Source organism: Macaca fascicularis, chromosome 1 (genome assembly GCF_037993035.2).
Source record: "Macaca fascicularis isolate 582-1 chromosome 1, T2T-MFA8v1.1".
NCBI classification, from domain to species: Eukaryota; Metazoa; Chordata; class Mammalia; order Primates; family Cercopithecidae; genus Macaca; species Macaca fascicularis.
The window spans coordinates 84642778-84663140 of record NC_088375.1 but is presented as its reverse complement, the minus strand read 5'-3'; the positions used below and the strand labels follow the sequence as shown (position 1 = coordinate 84663140).

Here is a 20363-nt window from a genome sequence, read left to right as displayed (position 1 = left end):
CTGAGTCATTTCTACTATTTCCACGCACATCTTAAATAACAAGTTTTAAAAGTATTTCGTGTAGGTCACTATGCTTCTTGGGAAAATAATATTCATAAGTGTCACCAAAAACTTCTGTACTAATCCCCAAAGATAGTGAAGGGAGCTACTGAGTGTAGTTTTTGTCTGATCAGGTGAAACACTTAACTCTGTGTTTCATTCAGGCCAAAGAAAATTGACAAGGATGTCATCAAATTAAGTTAGCCTCTACTAATAAACCAGGAAAATGAGTGATGTGAGTCTATGACAGGACCCTGAAACCTGTAGATGTGGTTGTGGCCAGTCAACTGGGTGAGGAATCACTGAGCCTCAGTAAGTTAAGCCAGGCCATTGCAATATTTGTGTGGTTAGCGTAACCAAGGTGCAGTTTGATGTATGAATTAAATGAAAATGATACTTTGAGCTAAGCAGATGGTTTCTTCAGTATCATAGGCACCTGGGTGGTATCTCCAGAGTAGGTACCTCCTAATGGATGTACATGTCAGTTGGTACAAGTTGACATTTCAGGTATGTTTTCACATGCCTCTGGTTTGGGTCATCACACTGACATCTTGTTCTGGTTATGGCATTAGACAGGAGTTTATTTCTCTTACATGGTTAATCGAATGTGTAGGCTGTTTTTACTCTTACGAGGATCACAGTGTCTTACAGAAGACATAGGAGTTAAAGCTAGCACTTCTGAAAAGGTCTGGACTTTCTATTAGCTTTTCCAGAGAGCATGGGGAATTTCCTAGTTCAGCGTGCCAGGGGTGGTTGTGCTACACTGGGGGAGTCTGCATTTTATTATAATAGGTAGCCTTCCGATTTCATCTTGAATATCAAATACTCTTCACTGTACCTCAATAACTTTCTCCACCATGACTGGGAGCTTTATGTTTCTACTCTGCATTCTTCACTAAGGTATTTTGGACCACAAAACATACTCCTCTCTGATTCCGTATTCACAAATCACAGTCTGGATTTTTGAAGACCAGGCATTCCTTCTCATGAAACTCTGCTTTCTGCTGATGATCTGGAGGCAAATGTGTATGCAAAATCGCCCCAATCAGCCTGGCATTTTGTGGCTAGGACAGGGCCCCTGGGCATTATGCACCTGCTGTCAGGCATAGGCACACCACCTTTAGAAGGGGAAACGGTCCACCTGGAACGGGATAGTGGTCAAGGGCAGGTGGGAATTACTTCTTTCTGAAGGCATGGCCCAGATTTATTTGTCTTTCTGTCTAGCAGTTAGAGGTCTACTGAATAAGAGATGGTCCCCCGTCCCACCTCTCCCAGTTGCTTTTGAACTCCTGAAGCATAACTAGAACAGCCAAAGTCACTTTAACTTGTTCCCTGACTGTCCATTCACCCTTTCTAGTGGTATATTAGCAACTTCTATTGGCTGGTTGTCAAAACAGTTTGTGTCCTGATGTTTGAAAAGGGCTCTTGTCTAGAAGAGAATTAACCGGGAGATCAATAACGACAGGTGACTTTTTTTTTCATTTGCTAGAAGGATGCCATTTGAGAAACCAGAGGGTTAAGTGGTGTTTTTAAGTTAGTGAACATATCTAGAGGTAGAAATGAGGCCAGCTTGTTGTCCAGTCTACCTCCCACCTTTAAACAGGTTTTCATATACCTGCAGAGCAGAGCCAGGGAAAAATCTCCTGCCGGCTTTGCTCTCTAAATCACATGAGACTGGTGGGAAGTGGGGTGTGTGTGTGTATGTGTGTGTAGGGGGGTAAGGGTGGGTAACCAACTGGAAATTATGGGATCCTAGGGACTTTTGAGCTTTGGTTGAGTGCTTGCATGATAAGCAAAGTTTTCTTCTTGTACAGATTGTTACGCTGGAGCCTTATCTGTGACACCCAAACATCAGCTCATAGGGTCAAAAATCACTTGATTACCTGCGATTGATATTTTGTCTACATAAGCCCAGACATCTTGATGGAGTGAGCCTTTTGGCTGGGTCTTTCTGTTTGATAGATAAAAGCCCCACCAGCTCTGTCTGAGGTTCTACCAAACTGATGCAGCATTCTCTTTTCTGGACTTTGCTGTGTCTGTACAGCTACTGCACTACGCTACAGCTGCACACTCTCATGCTTGCTCACACTTGCTTACACTCACCCTCACACACGCTCACACTCACCCTCCTGTGCTCACACAGGCTCCCACTTGCTCACCCCACTCACACAGGTCTGAAATGGTATGTTCAGTGTTCCAGTCACATAACCAACCCCTGGCCCTCAGACCCACACTAGACACAGATTTTTTCTATGCTGCCCTACCTTCCCACAGAGTTAAACCTCTCAGGCCTCCTGTGGCGCTTTCTTCATCCTTGCTGAGGAATACGAGTGTGTATGATTTGGTGTGCAGGCAGGGGGTGACAGTATATCTGCTTAGTAGGGATCAGACACTTGCAATTTGCTCAGAAGTAGTTGCATTACACACCCAGTGGGCAATGCCTGAAATTCAGGCACATTCATGCTTACTGTTCTCTGAGATCTGAACAAAATCAAATTGCACTGAGCAAGGATAGTGCTCTCTCTTTTGTTCTGACAGCTAAAAATTAACCAGCAGTTGTCTACTTCCTTATATAATTCCGTTTAAGAGAATCTGGACCATTGAGACACCAGGCTTAAAATGTTGTATTAAGATATAAAAGTACCTTACTTTAAAAATAGATTTTTATTGATTTATTTCAAAATTGTTCTATCAATTATATGTACAAAAAACAAAAGAAGGCAGGGCACGGTGGCTCATGCCTGTAATCCCAGCACTTTGGGAGGCCAAGGTGGGTGGATCACTTGAGGTCAGGAGTTCGAGACCAGCCTGGCCAACATGGTGAAACCCCGTCTCTACTAAAAATACAAAAATTAGCTGGCGTGGTGTTGGGTGCCTGTAATCCCAGCTACTTGGGAGTGGGAGGCAGGAGAATCACTTGAACCCTGGAGGTGGAGGCTGCAGTGAGCCAAGATTGCACCACTGCTCTACAGCCTGGGCGACAGAGTGAGACTCCGTTTCAAAAGAAAACAAAAAACAAAAGCCAAAAACAAAAAACACTGGCCTAGTTACTTGGGGGATGTATAAAGAAGTGTAGTACGAAACCCTTGGCTTCATGGTGCGTACTGTTTTTTAAGGGCCATTGGAATTTTGTTTCTTTAGCCTTTTTTTTTTTTTTTTTTTTTTTTGGTGTTGACTAGTTTTGTTGTCTTTTTTTTTCTGAGTGAAAAACTAACTCATACACATAGTGAAAAATCCAAACAGTTTAACATGGCTTTATGTGGTTTTGAAAAGTGTGTAAAAATTTTAGTTCGGGGTAAACCAAACTAAAATGTAAAAGCTTTAGAGGGGCACTTTAAAAACTGCATCTGTTGGTGAATACTTTTAAGTGGAAAATTCTTTTCTAGATGAGAATGTTGAAAGCTCAGATTCGTGGGGTTATGAGCTCAAGTTGCACATGCTGTTTGCTGAAGATGGGGTACCCTTCTTCTCTCTCAGGTACATGGAGCGGATCTTTCTGGCAAGGCCTCAGCAGCTTTGAGATCTGGGAGGACCCTGAGTCATTTATGTTTGGTTTGGGGTATGACTCTGATCTGTTTGGGGATGAGGAAACAAAGCACTCAGAAAGTCAAAGGGAACCAAGGACACACTCATGGGCTCTGCTTCTCTAGCTTAGTTTTCTTCTCTGAAAATGTGGGTATTGCATGGTATCGATCTCATGGGGTCATCCAGTTCTGTCTGTGACTATGTAATTGAAGACATCTGATTTAAAACCTAGTGTTTGTGTTAGGGTATCGGGAAATGTGACAAGACTTGTTAGGTGTGGATTTCCGGCACTGAGGCCAAAACTGGGCACCTTCACTTTTGTGCTTTTGCTTGAGACCGATTGATTGATCTGTCTATCTTCTGTCTTTTTGCCAAAAGAATGGCTCTTTGTGATTTCACATTGAAAAAGTACCATCAAAATAAATCATCAGTACAATACCTAAGATTATCATTAATAATTAGACTGGTGGTAGAGACTGCTGGTAGGATGCCAGAACATTAACCTGAACAGTAAAAAATTCATTCTGTTGGCGGGGCACGGTGTCGCAGGCCTGTAATCCCAGCACTTTGGGAGGCGAAGGCAGGCGGATCACGAAGTCAGGAGATCCAGACCATCCTGGCCAACATAGTGAAACCCCGTCTCTACTAAAAATACAAAAAAAAAAAAAAAGAAAGAAAAAGAAAAATTAGCCAGGCGTGGTGGCGGGCGCCTGTAGTCCCAGCTACTTGGGAGGCTGAGGCAGGAGAGTGACATGAACCTGGGAGGCAGAGCTTGCAGTGAGCCGAGATCGCGCCCCTGCACTCCAGCCTGGGAGACTGAGCGAGACTCCGTCTCAAAAAAAAAAAAAAAAAAAGAAAAAAAAAAAGATTAATTCTGTTTAAAAACAAGAAGCAGGGCTTTGTCCCCCCTCAGATACTGAAGTCTAGAAACAGAGGCCTTGCCCACACAGAGCCAAAACATCACTTCAAAGACCTTGTCTTATCAAAGATAAAAGTATTCAGCCAGCTTAAAACCTTTTCAAGTAAAGGTGAGGTATACAGAAAAAGAAAGATGGATTCTAAGCATTGCAATTTATCATGCAAATGCTTAGACTTTGCAAAACATACAGCTCAAGACTTACCCGCTTTTAGGTACTACAAGAAAACATTAAAGCTGTCAGTTGGTGTTTTTAGAGAAATATATTTCAGGTGTTACATAAGTCATTTTCAGAATTTTTGTTTTTAAGTGCCGAATTGCTGTGGAGTCACTTTTCTGATTTTGTTGGCACATACCTGTTAAATGCAGTTCCAGATTAGATTAGTACTGGCTAGTTTATTTATATTCCTAGGAGCATTGATAACATTGTTTAGGCTTATTTTATTTTGTCAGATTTCAATTTAGTTATCTAAAGGTAGAATTTTAAGGTATTTAATGGAAAGAATTTTGTATCTTGGTGAAAAAAACTACAGACTTTGGATAATCAGGAGGTGATTCAGAATTAACTGGAACTCTTCTAAAGCGTGTTGAGATCACAGCATCAGTGTAGAGGGTTCTGTGGATTTTGGTGGGAGAGGAGACCTTGGGATCATAGGTTTATGCACATGGTATTCAACTCCATGACAAGAAGGCCTTGCTGTGATTTTTTTTTTCCTCACTGGGTAGAATTGGCATTGTGAAAGATGTATTTTTCAGCCATCAGGGGAGCTCATTGTTAACAAAAATCACACCAAACCCGACTTTGAACTCTTCGGTAATTTGAAAAGTGGAGTGGCAGCTGCCTGGGGTTTTGTATGACCAATTCTAAGATGGTTGCCCTTCCTGTGTTAACTTACCAAACCAAGTGACGATGGTGCTACAGGCAATCCCAAACAACATGGAGCAGAAACAATCAGCATCTCCTTCAGACCCATGGGTCTGATCCATCTGACTGTGGAGGGCCACCTGGGTGATCTGGAAGAATCTGCTGACCTGGTCCCTTGACCTTCTAGTCAAATTTGACTCGCTGAAGTTCTGCCAGACAGCTATTAATTTTCTCACTGGGCCCCCTTCATTCACCCCAACTTTGTAGTGAAGACAGCAGCCCCGATCCATTTTTCCAGGAGTAAACTATTATCTTAAATACAGTTCAAGTCTCCTTGGTTGAAAGACACCATAAATATATATGATCTCATTAGGAAGTTAGGCCTCTGTGCTTGCTATTAAAAAATAACAAAAACTAGGTAGGGTGTGGTGGCTCATGCCTGTGATCCCAGCACTTTGGGAGGCTGAGGTGGATGGATCACCTGAGGTCAGGAGTTCAAAATCAGCCTGGCCAACATGGTGAAACCCATCTACTAAAAATACTAAATCTATTAAAATACAAAAATCAGCCGGGCGTGGTGGCACACACCTGTAATCCCAGCTACTCAGGAGGCTGAGACAGGAGAAACACTTAAAGCGAGGAGGTGGAGGTTGCAGTGAGCCGAGGTTGCACCACTGCACTCCAGCCTGGGTGACAGAGCAAGATTCTGTCTCAAAAAGAAAAACCAAAAACAAAACAAAAACTTTTTGATAGCTTCCATAATTAACAGTATCGAAATCTGGGTCTGGGACAGGCTTTAGAGTTCATTTCCCTTTTTTTTTTTTTTTTTTTTGAGATGGAGTCTCGCTCTGTCACCAGGCTGGAGTGCAGTGGCATGATCTCGGCTCACTGCAACCTCTGCCTCCCGGATTCATGCAATTCTCCTGCCTCAGCCTCCCAAGTAGCGGGGACAACAGGCGCACATCACCACGCCCTGCTAATTTTTGTATTTTTACTAGAGATGGGTTTTCACCATGTTGGCCAGGATGGTCTCGATCTCTTGACCTTGTGATACTCCCACCTCGGCCTCCCAAAGTGCTGGGATTACAGGCGTGAGCCACTGCGCCTAGCCTCATTTCCTTTAATATCCACATTTTACAGAGGAGGAAAGCAAGGGTGGAAAATAGTCAATACCATTACAGGACCCATGGTTACACCCTTCTTTTCAACTAACAGACTTCCTCAGTGGATAAGCTCCTTACTCGCCTTTGCAGATCCACCTCAGCTTTGAACACAGTACATGCTTTTAAAGCATTTGTTAAAGGAATAGATGAATGAATGAAGGAGAGAAAAAAATCTCTGCCGTATTATCTACCCATAAAAGAAATGCAGAACCATCTGGAAGGTAAAGAACAAAGAAAGAGAATCAAGCCCTTGGAATGCAAGTTTGTTGTTTATTCCTGTGACTTTGCTGCCACAGGGATAAGGGTGCTAGGCTTGGGTTTAGGAGACTTGGGTGAAATTCCAGTCTACACATGGCCAGCAAGCTCTCTGAAAAATGGGGAGAGTTAGTGTGACCTCAGGGAGTGGTGAGCATTCAATGTCATGTTTACAAAAGTGCCTAGCACTGTACCTGATACATAGTAGGGGTGTAGTAGTAGTGGTTTCCTTTTGTTCAGTTGCAGGGTTGGGTATTACTTTAAGGCTTAGACTCAAAGCGGTAGGAATGAATTGCTTGGTCAGCAGAAGTGCACACTGTACACTGGCCTCAAGGGACAAGGTCAACCATGACACATGTTTGCAAAGTGTTTGTGCAGGGAAGACCACTCTGATGTTTCTTACTTAAAGGCAGGGTCTTCCAACTTTGTCTGATAAGGAATGACGTGTTACAATCATTTCACAGGCAAGCCAACACTCAGACTTTTGACTAACTTGTCTGGTGTGTTTCTCAACAATTCCATTAAGAATTCACTCTTAGAAATCTGGTCTTTTCTCCTCTGTTGAGCTTTACTTGGACATTTTATTGATTTGATATCACTTAATAGAAACCCATTAACAAAAAGTATCTCTTCAGGCCACTAGTCAATACAGCATTTTTTATTTCCTGAGATTTTTACTTCTATTTTGCCCTACATCAGCTGGTAAGTTTTATAAGTAAGCAAAAAGTAGGAGCTATAGACAATAAGGAAGCAGAACGAACCTCTGCAATTCATATTTATGTGCGATTTCGCTTGGAGTGGGAGATGTTTTTATTTCCCCGTCTTTGAATAAGTAGAAAAACATCTCACGCAACCTGGGGTGGTGGTGGTGAATTTTCAGCTAAAGGGAATCCTCCCTTATGAAGCTCACTGCTATCCTGTTAATCTAGCATTTTACTTTTGCGGTAAGATTCTGGGTGGAAAGGGAAAATGAAATGATATAGCATCTCAAACATAGGCATCAAGATTATTTCCGTTGACCTGGTGACCAAGATTAGGGTTTGCCTAACCCAGAGATGATAATATGTATTAATAATGCAGGGTAAGGGCCGGCCCCTGGCCAAGGAGAACTCTTCTAAAGGGATGGGCCATTTGCTCACATTTATAAAGTTGGTCCCAGGGTGTTGAGGGGTCGGGGTGCAAATGAGGTGCTTTTACCTCTGACTTTTGGGGCAATGACAGCAGTTTTCTTTCTTGGCCCTTCTAAAGGTTCTCTGCATTCTGTCCCCTCCCCACCCCCACCCATTAAATGAGAATGAATAAACTGATTTTACTGTTTTCCAAAAAGAAGCCGTAACACATTTTATACTACCAGTGCTTAATATTTTCATGAACTACAGGGAGCGTTCAGCCTGCTGCGAGACGGATTTGGTTCCCTGGTGACTGACCATCTACCCAGCTCAGTCCGCAATCTCTCTTGGTATGCTGCCGAGTTGGTGGGACCTGGGCAATTACAAGGGAGGTCACCGCACCCCCAGGCAGTTCCCAGCAAGTGTTTTTTCCAATTTCACTGACATTCTTTCTGGGCTCAACTCAATTTGTTTTCATCTTCTCTATGGCAATTGATGACTGACTGTAATTCAGCAGGATCTCCTGTGAAGTGCTTCTTGCCCAGTTGAATAGGAGCTGGTGTTTGTCTAAGCCTCTGCTTATGCATGAGGTATAATGCTTTTTATACGTTATATAATGCTCTTACACGTTAGCTATCTGAATGGTAGATTTAATAAAATACACCTCATAATCTTATAGGGAAAGGATGCCGGCTGGTATAGAGAGGAACTCGGGAGTATCACTTCTGTAATCCTTATCTAACCTGAATCTATTAGCAGGAAACTGAAAAGGCCTGTGTATGACAATGAGATAAACAGTTTTAATCTCTTAACAATGTCAAGTGGAAAATCTAACTACCTGCCAGTAGCTTAAGAAATGGCTAAGAGATTTTGTTAGGGACGAATAATCCTGAGACCTAGATTGCTGAGCCAAGGGTAGGAAAATTGGTTGCTATGTGTTACAGCTGGGAAGTGAGAAGGTCACTGAGCAACTGCTAAAAAAAACCTTACAGATTAAACATTCGCCAGTGTAGGGGACATTTTGAATGTGTTATAATTGATACTTTAGTCTATATGAGGCCGCTGAAACCTTTTTCTTAAAAAAAACAAAAAAAACTTTGTTTAATTTGAGACGGAGTCTCACTCTGTTGCCCAGGCTGGAATGCAGTTGTGTAATCACAGCTCACTGCAGCCTCGCTCTCTCCAGCTCAAGAGATCCTCCCTCAACCTCCCGAGTAGCTGGGATTACAGGTTCATAGCATCATGCCTGGCTAATGTTTTATTTTTTAGTAGAGACATCTCTTGCTATGTTGCCCAGGCTGGTCTCGAATTCCTAAGCTCAAGCGATCCTTCCACCTTGGCCTCCCGATCCGCCTTGGCCTCCCAGAGTGTTGGGATTACAGCTCTGAGCCACTGAGCCTGGCCTTCTCTTTTTCTTAACCTTTCTCCTTCATCATCATCATAGTCATCACAGCATTAAACACGCATTAATATTCACCATCTGGCTAATTGCAAGTAATCAAGAAGACAAGGCCTCCTCTGAGAATGTTTTTTGTGCTTTACAAGTGCAACATGCTTGAAAGATTTGTGACTCTCAGATCCAGCACTTGACCTCATTGGGCCTCTTTGGACTTGGGTATCCTCAATCTATAAAATGGGTATATTGATAGTCTTCCTACCGCATGTGGTCTTTGTGAGTCCAAATGAGGCAGTGTATATAGTCATTTGGGGAGAGTGAATTATTTCCTGCCTAAATGAGTTTTTAATTATCAGTATGATGACTTTGCTTTTAAACTTTTACAAAAAGGATGGACAAGGGCAAGCACTCACTCATGAAGAGTATTCTGACCTTGCTTAAAGAGAAATCGCTAAGGACTATGTTAAAAACAATCTTTGCATCCACAGCAGAGCCAGTTCTGAAGTGGACGGAGCAGTGAGGTCGGGGTTGGGATGAGGAGACATTCTGGATAATGCCCCGGTTTCACTTCAGCCACAGCATTGTCTCCTCTTGCCTGTGTGCCCATCTTGGCCACTGTGGACTGTGGATGCAGCCTCCTCTGGCTGTAGTTTGCCCACTTGTCAGTGGGCATGCAGATGTGACAGACACCAGGGAAGGCTGGAGCAAGCGAGAAGGGGGCCCCAAAGCAGGGGTCTCATGCTCCCTGAACAGGGCCGCCAGCTGCTGAATCATGACAGGGAGACTGCACTGCACTCTAGAGTTTGAGGGTACTTAATGGGGGCATGGACTTTCCTAGTACCATGTAGTGGTTTTCTCTTCTGTGTCATGGAAAGTGAAAGAGGGGAATTCAACAAAGTCTTGAGCTTTTAATGCAGATATTACATTCAGCAGATACATACTTGGTGCCTCTTCTGTATGGCCAGGCCCTGGGCTAGGTCTGGCAACCACTGCCTCCTTTCTCACAGAGCTGGATCTCCCTTCGGGTGGCTGCCCACTTTGAGAAGTGCACTTTGCATCCAGTGGCGGCCCAAATAGTAGGCATTTATTTAATACCCTTGTCTGTAGACACCTGTGCTGAAAAGAACGGCTTAACGGATGCTGTCCCTGTCCTTGGGGATCTGCTTTCTAAGACAAAGTTAATGCCAACAGACATACTGGAGATTTGCGAAACTGAAGAACAAGTTGTATGGCCAGTGAGCAAGCATGTTCGTTAAATATGAGTTAATAAGTAATGGATTGGTGCTGGCATGCACAATGCAGAAAGCTTCAGTACGTGTTGTGGAACAGGGAGTAAAGGAATTGGATTTGGGCAACAGCCTCTAGGGAAGGAGTCTGGGGTAAAGGTCTTGAGGAATTTGCTCCCTCTGTTGGAAGTGGTCGATCAAAGAGACTGTTCTGGATCCAGAGGCTCGTGGAGACTGGAATGAAAGAGGGCACCCCTCTTCCAGGACTTGATTTGGAGCGTTGGATTCTGCACAAATTGATGCTCAGCAGATGCACGGTGCAGAGCCCAGTCAGCTGCACTATTGCTGTGCTCTCGGGAGGACCCCGATTGACCAGGACTTGGTCAGGAGAGCTCGGCAGGGGTTTTTCTGCTTAGTACGCATTATGGAGCCTTAACTGTGGAAGAGCCCTAGGGGGAGGGGGAGAACCCTGAGAGTGGTAGTCCTGGGTTGAGTCTAAACTCTGTTACTTCCTATCTGTGTGACCCTAGAGAAAACTTTGTGCCCCTCAGTTGCATCATCTGTGAAATGTGACTGATAATACCCACCTTAAGGCTGTGAGCCTTAAACAAGGTAAGGTGGGGAATGCCTAGTACAGCGTCTGGACATACTAAATGCTCGATACAATAGCATGGACCTCAGAGGCAGCTGTGGTGCCATTCGTTAACATTTTATGCTGAACCTGCGACTTCCACCATTCCCTTTGACTGGCTGAGAGTGAATAAGGGTGCCTGAGGCAGTATTGCCTTCTTCCCTTGGAAGAGGAGAGGTCATGGGGTCTGGGAGCTCTTTGACATTGATGTTTGTAGGAAGTGTGTGCTGGAGGAGGCTTGCTCTGCTGAGCACGGAAACAATATGGTCTGCTGGGGAGCGTGGAGCCCAAGCCAGCCAGACCTGAACCCACACCCTCCCTCCGTCCTAGACCTTGGTGTGGGCTGAACATCTCTGAGCCTCAGTTTCCTCATCTCTAAGATGAGGATAATAAGCCTCTCTCAGGGGCTGCTGTGAAGATGAAAGGAGATAATGCGGCTCAAGTGCCGGGTGCAGAACAGGGGTGGAATAGAGGACACCCCTCCTCCAGTTGTGAAGAGCGTTTTTAAGTGGATTCCCTAATCGCCTTCACCAAGTGGCTCGAGTCGCGTCATCCCAAGTACAGCTAATTGTCGAAGATGATGACAAAACAGGCAGCAGGATTTATTTTTCCAAGGAGGTTCTTCAGTTGCAGGAGAGGCCTCAGTTTGTTACTAGGGGTTGGAACTTGAAGTTTAAAAAAACAATCCCCTGTATTCAGCTGCTGGCAAGAGGTGTCAGGTTACACACCCTGGGGACCAGCCTCTTTTTATTCTGTTTTGTAGGTGGAAACTGGCTGAGGTCATTCAGACACAAAACACCCAGCATTTGGGGTGTGAAAGCCGTCCCTTCCCTCCCTTCCTCTTGTTCCTCTGATTTCTTGGTGCATCTTTTAGAGTCACTGTAGCTCATAAGAGAGCCAATGAGATATATATATATATATATATCTGCGCGCACACACACACACTACTCTGTATTGCTGTGACTTTTCTTACCAAGGAGGTCTCTGGACGTGTGTGATTTAATTAGCCTTCATCTCTTCTCTGTGCCGCATCTGGTGGCCAGGCCAGGCACGTGCTTATTAACACAGGCTCTTTCTGAGATTAAGGAGATGTTTTATTTTACTGCACACCCAGTGAGGCCCGTCAAGTGTCCATTCACAGGGATTCAGGTCCATGTGGCTCTGGGGTCTCTGAAGCACACTGTGCATCACCATAGCTTCCTCTTGAAGTGAGCCACAGAGAACCTACCCAGCACTTACCAAGTCACAAGGCCATGCTGTGCTCTTGTCATCTGGGCTGGGATGGTGGAGTGGAAGGAAAAGCCAGTCAGGTGACTGGACGGACCTGATGAACCCCAAGCACACCAGCTCACTTCCAAGTCCCAAGAGGGCCTACTGGAACCCATGCAGGATCCAAGCTGGATGGCGACAGGTTCCATCTGAGCAGCACAGAGTGGCATCACCACAGTCCTGGGCACCTCTGCCTGCCAAACCCCGGTCTGTACTCTGCTACACACTGGATGTGTGATATGGAACTCTCCTTCCTTTCGGCTGTAATTCGGGGGGCGGGGGAGGGGTGGGGGAGGGGCGGGGGTGGGCCGGCAGCAGGCAGGATTGACCCTGGGAGTTTGCATCTTTTCTGTCCAGGGTGATCTACTCAAGCCTTTTCTAGCCCCAGGACCCATGAGGCATCTGTACAGAGCTTCCAGGCTCTGAATATGCAGTTTTGAGACTGTGCCCCTTTCCAGACGTATATGTCTCAGGCTCAGCATGCCCTAACACCTCCCCAAGCCCCAGTTTCTATCTGCCCTTTGCAGTATGAAGGGGCTGATGTCTGGGAGGATTGAAACCACGAAAGGAGCTTGTTAGCATGTGGCAGTGTTGACCTCAGAGGTGGTCTGATGGCAAATGTGCTGGACAGTAACTCTCTTATTGCCCCAACCTGGAAATATACACAGAATGGTAATTAGTTTCGATCTCAGGGTAAAGGCATATGGAGCAGCGTCTGGGATGCTGTTTACCTTGCGGTATTACACTGTACATTAAAAATCAACTGCTCTCTCCTGAGAGCCGAGCCGTCTCCCGCCTCTGCAGACTGCTGGTTAACACCGAGAAGCTGAACGGAGCCCTGCAGGTCCTGGGGTCCTTCCTGGCATCCTGTCTTTGGCATTTTGAACTGGGCTAGATTTTCTGGTCTGTCACCATTGGCCTCAAATACCATATTCCCAGGGGAGGGCAGGAACGTCTCCTAGGAGTTGGAGTGGCGAGAAGCCCCAAGGATCCATGTTGTGCCTGAAGTGGGGGTGCCCTGAATGTACCAGGTGGCAAGTTGCTAAGGACCATGAGCCTGGCCTCTGACTGTAGTTTGGGAACACTGACTTTGGAAAGAAGATTTGAGCACCTTCAGAAAAATATTTTATGGCTGGATGCGGTGGCTCATGACCGTAATCCCAGCACTTTGAGAGGCTGAGGTGGGTGGATTACCTGCGGTCAGGAGTTTGATTCCAGCCTGGCAAACATGGTGAAACCCCATCTCTACTAAAAATACAAAATTAGCTGGGTGTGGTGGCAGGCGCCTGTAATCCCAGCTAATCCTGAGGCTGAGGCAGGAGAGTCACTTGAAACCGGGAGGCAGAGGTTGCAATGAGCCCAGATCGTGCCACTGCACTCCAGCCCGGGCAACAAGAACAAAACTCCATCTCAGAAAAATAAAATAAAATAAAATAAAAAAAGGCCAGGTGTGGTGGCTCATTCCTGTAATCCCAGGACTTTGGGAGGCTGAGGCGGGTGGATAACCTGAGGTCAGGAGTTCCAGACCAGCCTGACCAACATGGTGAAACCCCGGCTCTACTAAATACAAAATACTAGCCAGGCGTGGGGGAATATGCCTGTAATCCCAGCCACTTGGTAGGCTGAGGCAGGAGAATTGCTTGAACCTGGGAAGCAGAGGTTGCAGGGAGCCGAGATCGCGCCATTGCACTCCAGCCTGGGCAACAACAGCGAAACTCCATCTCAAAACAAAACAAAAAAAAGAAAATAGTTCAGTATGACCCCATGACCAGACATCGTAAAAGGGAACATGAGTTCCACATAAAGGTATTTAAAAGTCAATTGCACATAGGATAGGATGGAGGGAGTCCTGGCTCATCAATATGTCTTTTTTTTTTTTTTTGAGATGGAGTTTTGCTCTTGTTGCCCAGGCTGGAGTGCAATGGCGAAATCTCGACTCACTACAACCTCCGCCTCCCAAGTTCAAGAGATTCTCCTGCCTTAGCCTCCCGAGTAGCTGGGATTACAGGCATGTGCCACTACGTCCAGCTAATTTTGTATATATATATATTTTTTTTTTTAGTAGAGACGGGGTTTCTCCATGTTGGTCAGGTTGAGCTCAAACTCCCAACCTCAGGTGATCTGCCCGCCTCAGCCTCCCAAAGTGCTGGGATTGCAGGCATGAACCACCACGCCCGGCCAATATTTCTTTTTATTTTACTTTATTTTATTTTATTTTATTTTATTTTATTTTTTGAGACAGAGTCTTGCTCTGTTGCCCAGGTTGGAGTGCAGTGGTGGGATCTTGGCTCACTATAACCTCTGCTGCCCGGGTTCAAGTAATTCTCCTGCCTCAGCCTCCTGAGTAGTTGGGATTACAGGTGCGTGCCACCACGTCTGGCTAATTTTTGTGTTTTTGGTAGAGGTGGGGTTTCATCATCATGGCCAGGCTGGTCTTGAACTCCTGACTGCGTGATCCGCCCGTCTCGGCCTCCCAAGGTGCTGGGATTACAGGCCTGAACCACCACATCCAGCCGTGCCCAGCCAATATTTCTTTTGAAATTCACTGGAAGTTATAATTTTACTATCAGTTCAATATGAATTAACAGGTGGTGCGGCTGTTAAAAATACTGAGCAGTCTTAGGATGCACAATAATAATAAAAATAATAGCAGCAATGATTTCAGAAGTGCCTATTACGTACCAGGCATGTTCCATCAAATACTTTATGTAATTTTTGCAAGGCATTCATTATTTTCCTCCTTTTAGAGATGAGGATGAGACATACAAGTTGTTAGTCCCAAGCCCACAGCTGGGCAGGGCTGGGATTTTAACTCATCTGAATCTCTCAAGTTCCTACCCTGTCCTCCCTGCCACCCATCAGCTGTCACCTGGAGAACAGAGGAAGGTGGCTTTGAATTTAGTTCTGGGCCTTTTGCTTTAGGGGGATTGGGGACTGACTGAATTGAATGCAGAGGCGGGTGGGTGGAACGATGGGGGCTCTGAACCACAGCCCTGGGAGGTGGCTGAGGGAATTAGGATTGGTTGTTGCTGTGGAAATATTGGACCTGGGGGAAAGACAGTTGTTGACATAGGTTCCCTGGAGTAGCGTTTTAGTCTGGTTAAAGATCAATTCTCTATTTGAGGGGTAGAACTAAGAGAGGATTCTTTTCCTTATAAATGAAAGGGCCTTTGTTTAAAAACGGGATGTAATAGATGCAACTGCAGCAAAAGTGAGCCCCTGGAGCTGCCTCCTTAGGTTGATGAACTGGAAGAGAACTCTTAACCCTAAAGGGCAGGAAAAGGTTAAAGCTCCTCATTGCTACAGCTGTAGCAGGGCAACAAGCTCCCGATAGCAGAAAAGGGGAGCACCCCAAGGCATTCACTCTGCAATCCGGGTCCCCAGGGACTCAGCCTGCCTCCCACAGGGAGAAGAAGGGCAGATCTGCCCACAGGACAGAGGGTTGCAGCAGATACAGAGCACGGATCTGCACATGTCCAGTTGCCTCAGGCCACCCAGAGAGAGCATCGTGGGCCTCTTGACTGCATAGGGCTTGCTAGGTACTGCTGTACTGTGAAGCACCCAGGCAGCCTGGAGCTGCACGGCCTGGGCATGAGTCCAACAGGTACAAGTTGTTGTGGGCTTATAATGTCAGTACCTAAGTAGGCATTGAATGCAATCAAGTTGGGTTACCTGCCTGCAGGTAAATTAAATTAAATCCTCATTTAAATTAGGAGACATGGGTGAGGACCTAAAGGAGACAGGAGGCCCAGGCTTTCAATAGGTGATAGTTTCAATGGGTGATAGAGGTGGGACTGAAGGGTGTGAACCCTGGGCATGCTGTGGCAGCTCCCTGGAAAGGAGCACAGCTGCAGTCACCAGGTGAGGCTGTGGCCTCCATCGTGAAGGCCATGTGGGCTGGCAAGTGAACGACCACAGGGCACAGGCAGTCAGCAGGGAGTGACCACCAGGATTCCTTATTGAAATTGGATTTCTCAGTCTCTGCTATGCTACCCTCAGATTTTCTGATTTAATTTTTTGTTTTGTTTTGTCCTGCTCTGTTGCCCAGGCTGGAGGGCAGTGGTGTGATCTTGGCTCACTACAACCTCCACCTTCTTGGTTCAAGTGATTCTAGAGCCTCAACCTTCCAAGCTGGGATTACAGGCATACGCCACCACAACTGGCTACTTTTTTTGTATTTTTCAGTAGAGACGGGGTTTCGCCATGTTGCCCGGGCTGATCTCAAACTCCTGGCCTCAAGTGATCCGCATGCCTCGGCCTCCCAAAGTGCCGGTCCCCGATTCACTTTTTAGGAGGGGACATCTGTGTCATTTCCAGGTCTGGCTATTTTGAATAAAGCAGTTGTGAACATTTGTGTACACATTTTTGTGTGATGTAAGCTTTCATTTATTTGTGACAAATGCTCAGCAGTGCAGTTGCTGGGTTGTACAGTAGTTGCATATTTATTTCACTTTCTATGAAACTGCCACACTGCTCTCCAGAGTGGCTGCACCATTTTACATCCCACAGCAGTGTATGAGTGCTGCAGCTTCTCCACATCCTTGCCAGCATTTTATTTAGTAGCTGAGTAACTACTTTTATTTTAGCCACTCTGGTAGGTATGCAGGTATGCAAGGCCATCTCATTGTAGGTTTTTTTTTGTTTGTTTTTTTGAGACAGGGTCTTGATCTGTAGCTTGCCCAGGTTGGAGTGCAGTGGGCAATCATAACTCGCTGCAGCCTTGACTTCTTAGGTTCAAGGGATCCTCCCACGTTAGCCTCCCAAGTAGCTATTTATAGGACGACAGGTGTGCAGCACCATGCCTAGCTAATTTTTAAATTATTTTGCAGAGACGGGGTCTCACTATGTTGCCAAGGCTGGTCTCAAATCTCCTGGCCTCCCAAAGTGCTGAGATTATGGGAGTGAGCCACCACACCAGCCTTCATTGTAGTTTTAACTTGCTTTTCTCTTTTTTTTTTCTTTTGAGAAGAAATCTTGCTCTGTCGCTCAGGCTGGAATGCAATGATGCCTTCTCGGCTCACTGAAAGCTCTGCCTCCTGGTTTCAAGTGATTCTCCTGCCTCAGCCTCCCAAGTAGCTGGGACTACAGGCGCCTGCCACCACGCCCGGCTAATTTTTATATTTTTAATAGAGACGAGGTTTCACTATGTTGGCCAGGCTGGTCTCAAAGTTCTGACCTTGTGATCCGCCCACCTTGGCCTCCCAAAGTGTTGGGATTACAGGCATGAGCCACCGTGCCTGGCCAACTTGCTTTTCTCTAATGGCTGGTGATGTCAACTTTTCATTGGCTTATTTACTGTCTTCTTCTGTGGAATGATCTGGCTTAGAAAAAGAAAAATTCCACAGAGGTGCTATAAAAACGGCAGGGTGTCAAAAGCCTTGGCCTCCGGTTTGGGCTTTGCCTCTCAGGGCTTCAGGTGAAGGTGCTTGGTCATCTCTGAGGTCCCTTCCTGCCCTCAGTGTTCTCTGACTCCAAGACACAGTCATGCCCCTTGGCAGGCAGCCTCGGCGGGAGCTGTGGTGTGTAGGAGGCCAGGACGGCGGCCCCTGCCCACATGCCATCACCTCCCAGCCCCGTCTCCACAGGAGCTTACCCAGGCTGACTCACAGGTGCTGTATTATTTAAGGAAAGTTGTTTATTGATTGTTGGGCCTGGAAATAAAAATAAAAACAAAGAAGCAGATGCAGAGTGTCTCCTTGCCACCTCCCTCTGGGCGCCTCTGAGATGGTGGCTGAGGACCAGGCCCCGCTCTGGGCGAGGCTTCCTTTCCGCCACTGGTGCTTCCCGTTGTCTCTCTGCAGCCTGGGCCTGTGCTTTGGGTTTAGTTTTGCAACAGTCATGCTGAAGGTCCCAGAGATGCTTCCCCTTTTTATTATAATTAAACCAAAAAAGAAACATTGGGTATGTAATTTAGAACTACTCATAACCGCAGCGATGGAAGGAATTTTCTCTTTAGAGCTAGCACTGGATTTCACCTTGCACCCTAGACCGCTTGGCCATGTCCTTGTCTTCTTTTAACTCCTGGGGCAGCAGAAAGTGGTCTTGAGAGTTAATGGGATTGCTGCTAGTTTGAGTACCTGCTGGAGGGTTTGGTCTCCATCGAGAAACAGGGGAAGATGTCATCTGCTTACGAAGGTGTTTATGTTTGTTTTTCTGCCCATTGATATACATGAACCTGGTAGTGTGTGAAATAAAGCATCTTAGTCCTTATTTCAGTGAATCAGAAGAAACTAAAAGGCATGGTTGTTTCTCCCTCAGTATGATGAATTCTATATAATATTTGCAAAATCTCCTTTGGTGAAATTGTATAAACAATCTATCACAAAGAAAGTATTGTTTTCTATATGGGCTTAAAGGATTTTTGGAAAATGGGCAGAGGATTTTCCCATGTATTCCCTGAGCCTGGGGAATGGAAATGGTCTCATGGAGACAGATGACCACAGGCTTTCCACCCAGTCCCCATGGCCCACTAGAATTGTCCAGCATGTTTCAGGGGTTATTTGATTGGGCTCAAGACCAAAGTTGGAACTGAATCAAATGATGGTTTGGTTCAGAATATTTTTCCATTTTGGTACATTTTTAAAACCTAGGTTTGATGCTGGTTGTAGTTGTTCAATATATTTTAAAAAAAAAACTTACGGTACAACACCCACTGAGACCTTTCGGGGATTGGGGTAGGGAGAGCATCAGGATAAATAGCTAATGCATGTGGGGCTTAGTACCTAGGTGATGGGTTATAGGTGTAGCAAACCACCATGGCACTTGCTTACCTATGTAACAAAACTGCACATTTATCCTAGAACTTCAAATAAAATAAAAACTTTTTAAAAGAAAATAAAAAGAGAAGATTTTTAGAAAAAAAGAAGAAAAAAATATTTTAGAGCCACCAAATCTCTTTTTAGAGTATGGGAAGAACAGAAATACTTTGGGTAGAGCAATTTTTGGCAGAAAATGATTTGGGTTTATGTGAGATATACAAAACTATTCTTACGCATTTTTACTGCATGCCACAACTTGGGATTTCTTAGTATTTTTCACATCAACCACACTACTTTAAGTTGTCTGATTAGAAGTGTATGAACATGTTATAAGCTCAGAAAATGGCATGTAAAAGCACTAGAGGGCTGGGTGCGGTGGCTCACGCCTGTAGTGCCAGCACTTTGGGAGGCCGAGGCAGGCGGATCGCCTGAGGTCAGGAGTTTGAGACCAGCCTGGCCAACTTGGCAGAACCTCATCTCTACTAAAAATACAAAAATTAGCCAGGCATTGTGACGGGCACCTGTAGTCCCAGCTACTCAGGAGGCTGAGGCAAGAGAACCACTTGAACCTGGGAGGCAGAGGTTTCAGCGAGCTGAGATCTTGCCACTGCACTCCAGCCTGGGCGACAGAGCGAGACTCCATCTCAAAAATAAATACACAAAAATAAAAGCAATAGAGTATTACAGTATTAATCAGGAAATCTTGCACATTTTGAAGGTTTCAAATGGCTTGGTTTAATAAAGAAAGAAAACTTGTAATACCTAGAAAATTGATGTTGAGTGGGAAAAATAAAACAGAAAATATTGCTATACAAAAACCTCTTGTTACATTCCTGACTCAAATTAAAATCTGATATTTGTGTTTGGTTTGTTTGAATACATAAAATATGTTATAGCCATTGGTGAGTAGTTAGTTCATTTTGATTCAAGTTACTTCTCTAGATAGCATCATTGTTATAAAATTTAATTTCCATGAACTTACATTCTTCCAGGATGGTTGTGATCTTCTGGTTTCTTAAATATTCTGGGTCAGAGTTACTATACTATACTTGCATTTGTGCTTCGCAATGAACTAGAATAAATACTTTCTATTAAAACCAGCAGAAGTTTTGCTAAAGAGAATGCACGCACAGGCCTTGTCTTTTTGGTACAAGGTAGAGGGTTTTATCTACTACCTGCGACTAACTAGCTTTCAGGAAAGAGTGAACTAA

The 20363-nt window shown here is 45.1% G+C and overlaps 1 protein-coding gene across 5 annotated transcripts in view; it reads left to right on the top strand.

The window, feature by feature from the left end:
• ITPKB (inositol-trisphosphate 3-kinase B) overlaps window positions 1–20363 on the top strand; it is a 107613-nt gene that overhangs the window by 4026 nt on the left and 83224 nt on the right. The gene's annotated exons all lie outside the window — the stretch shown is intronic.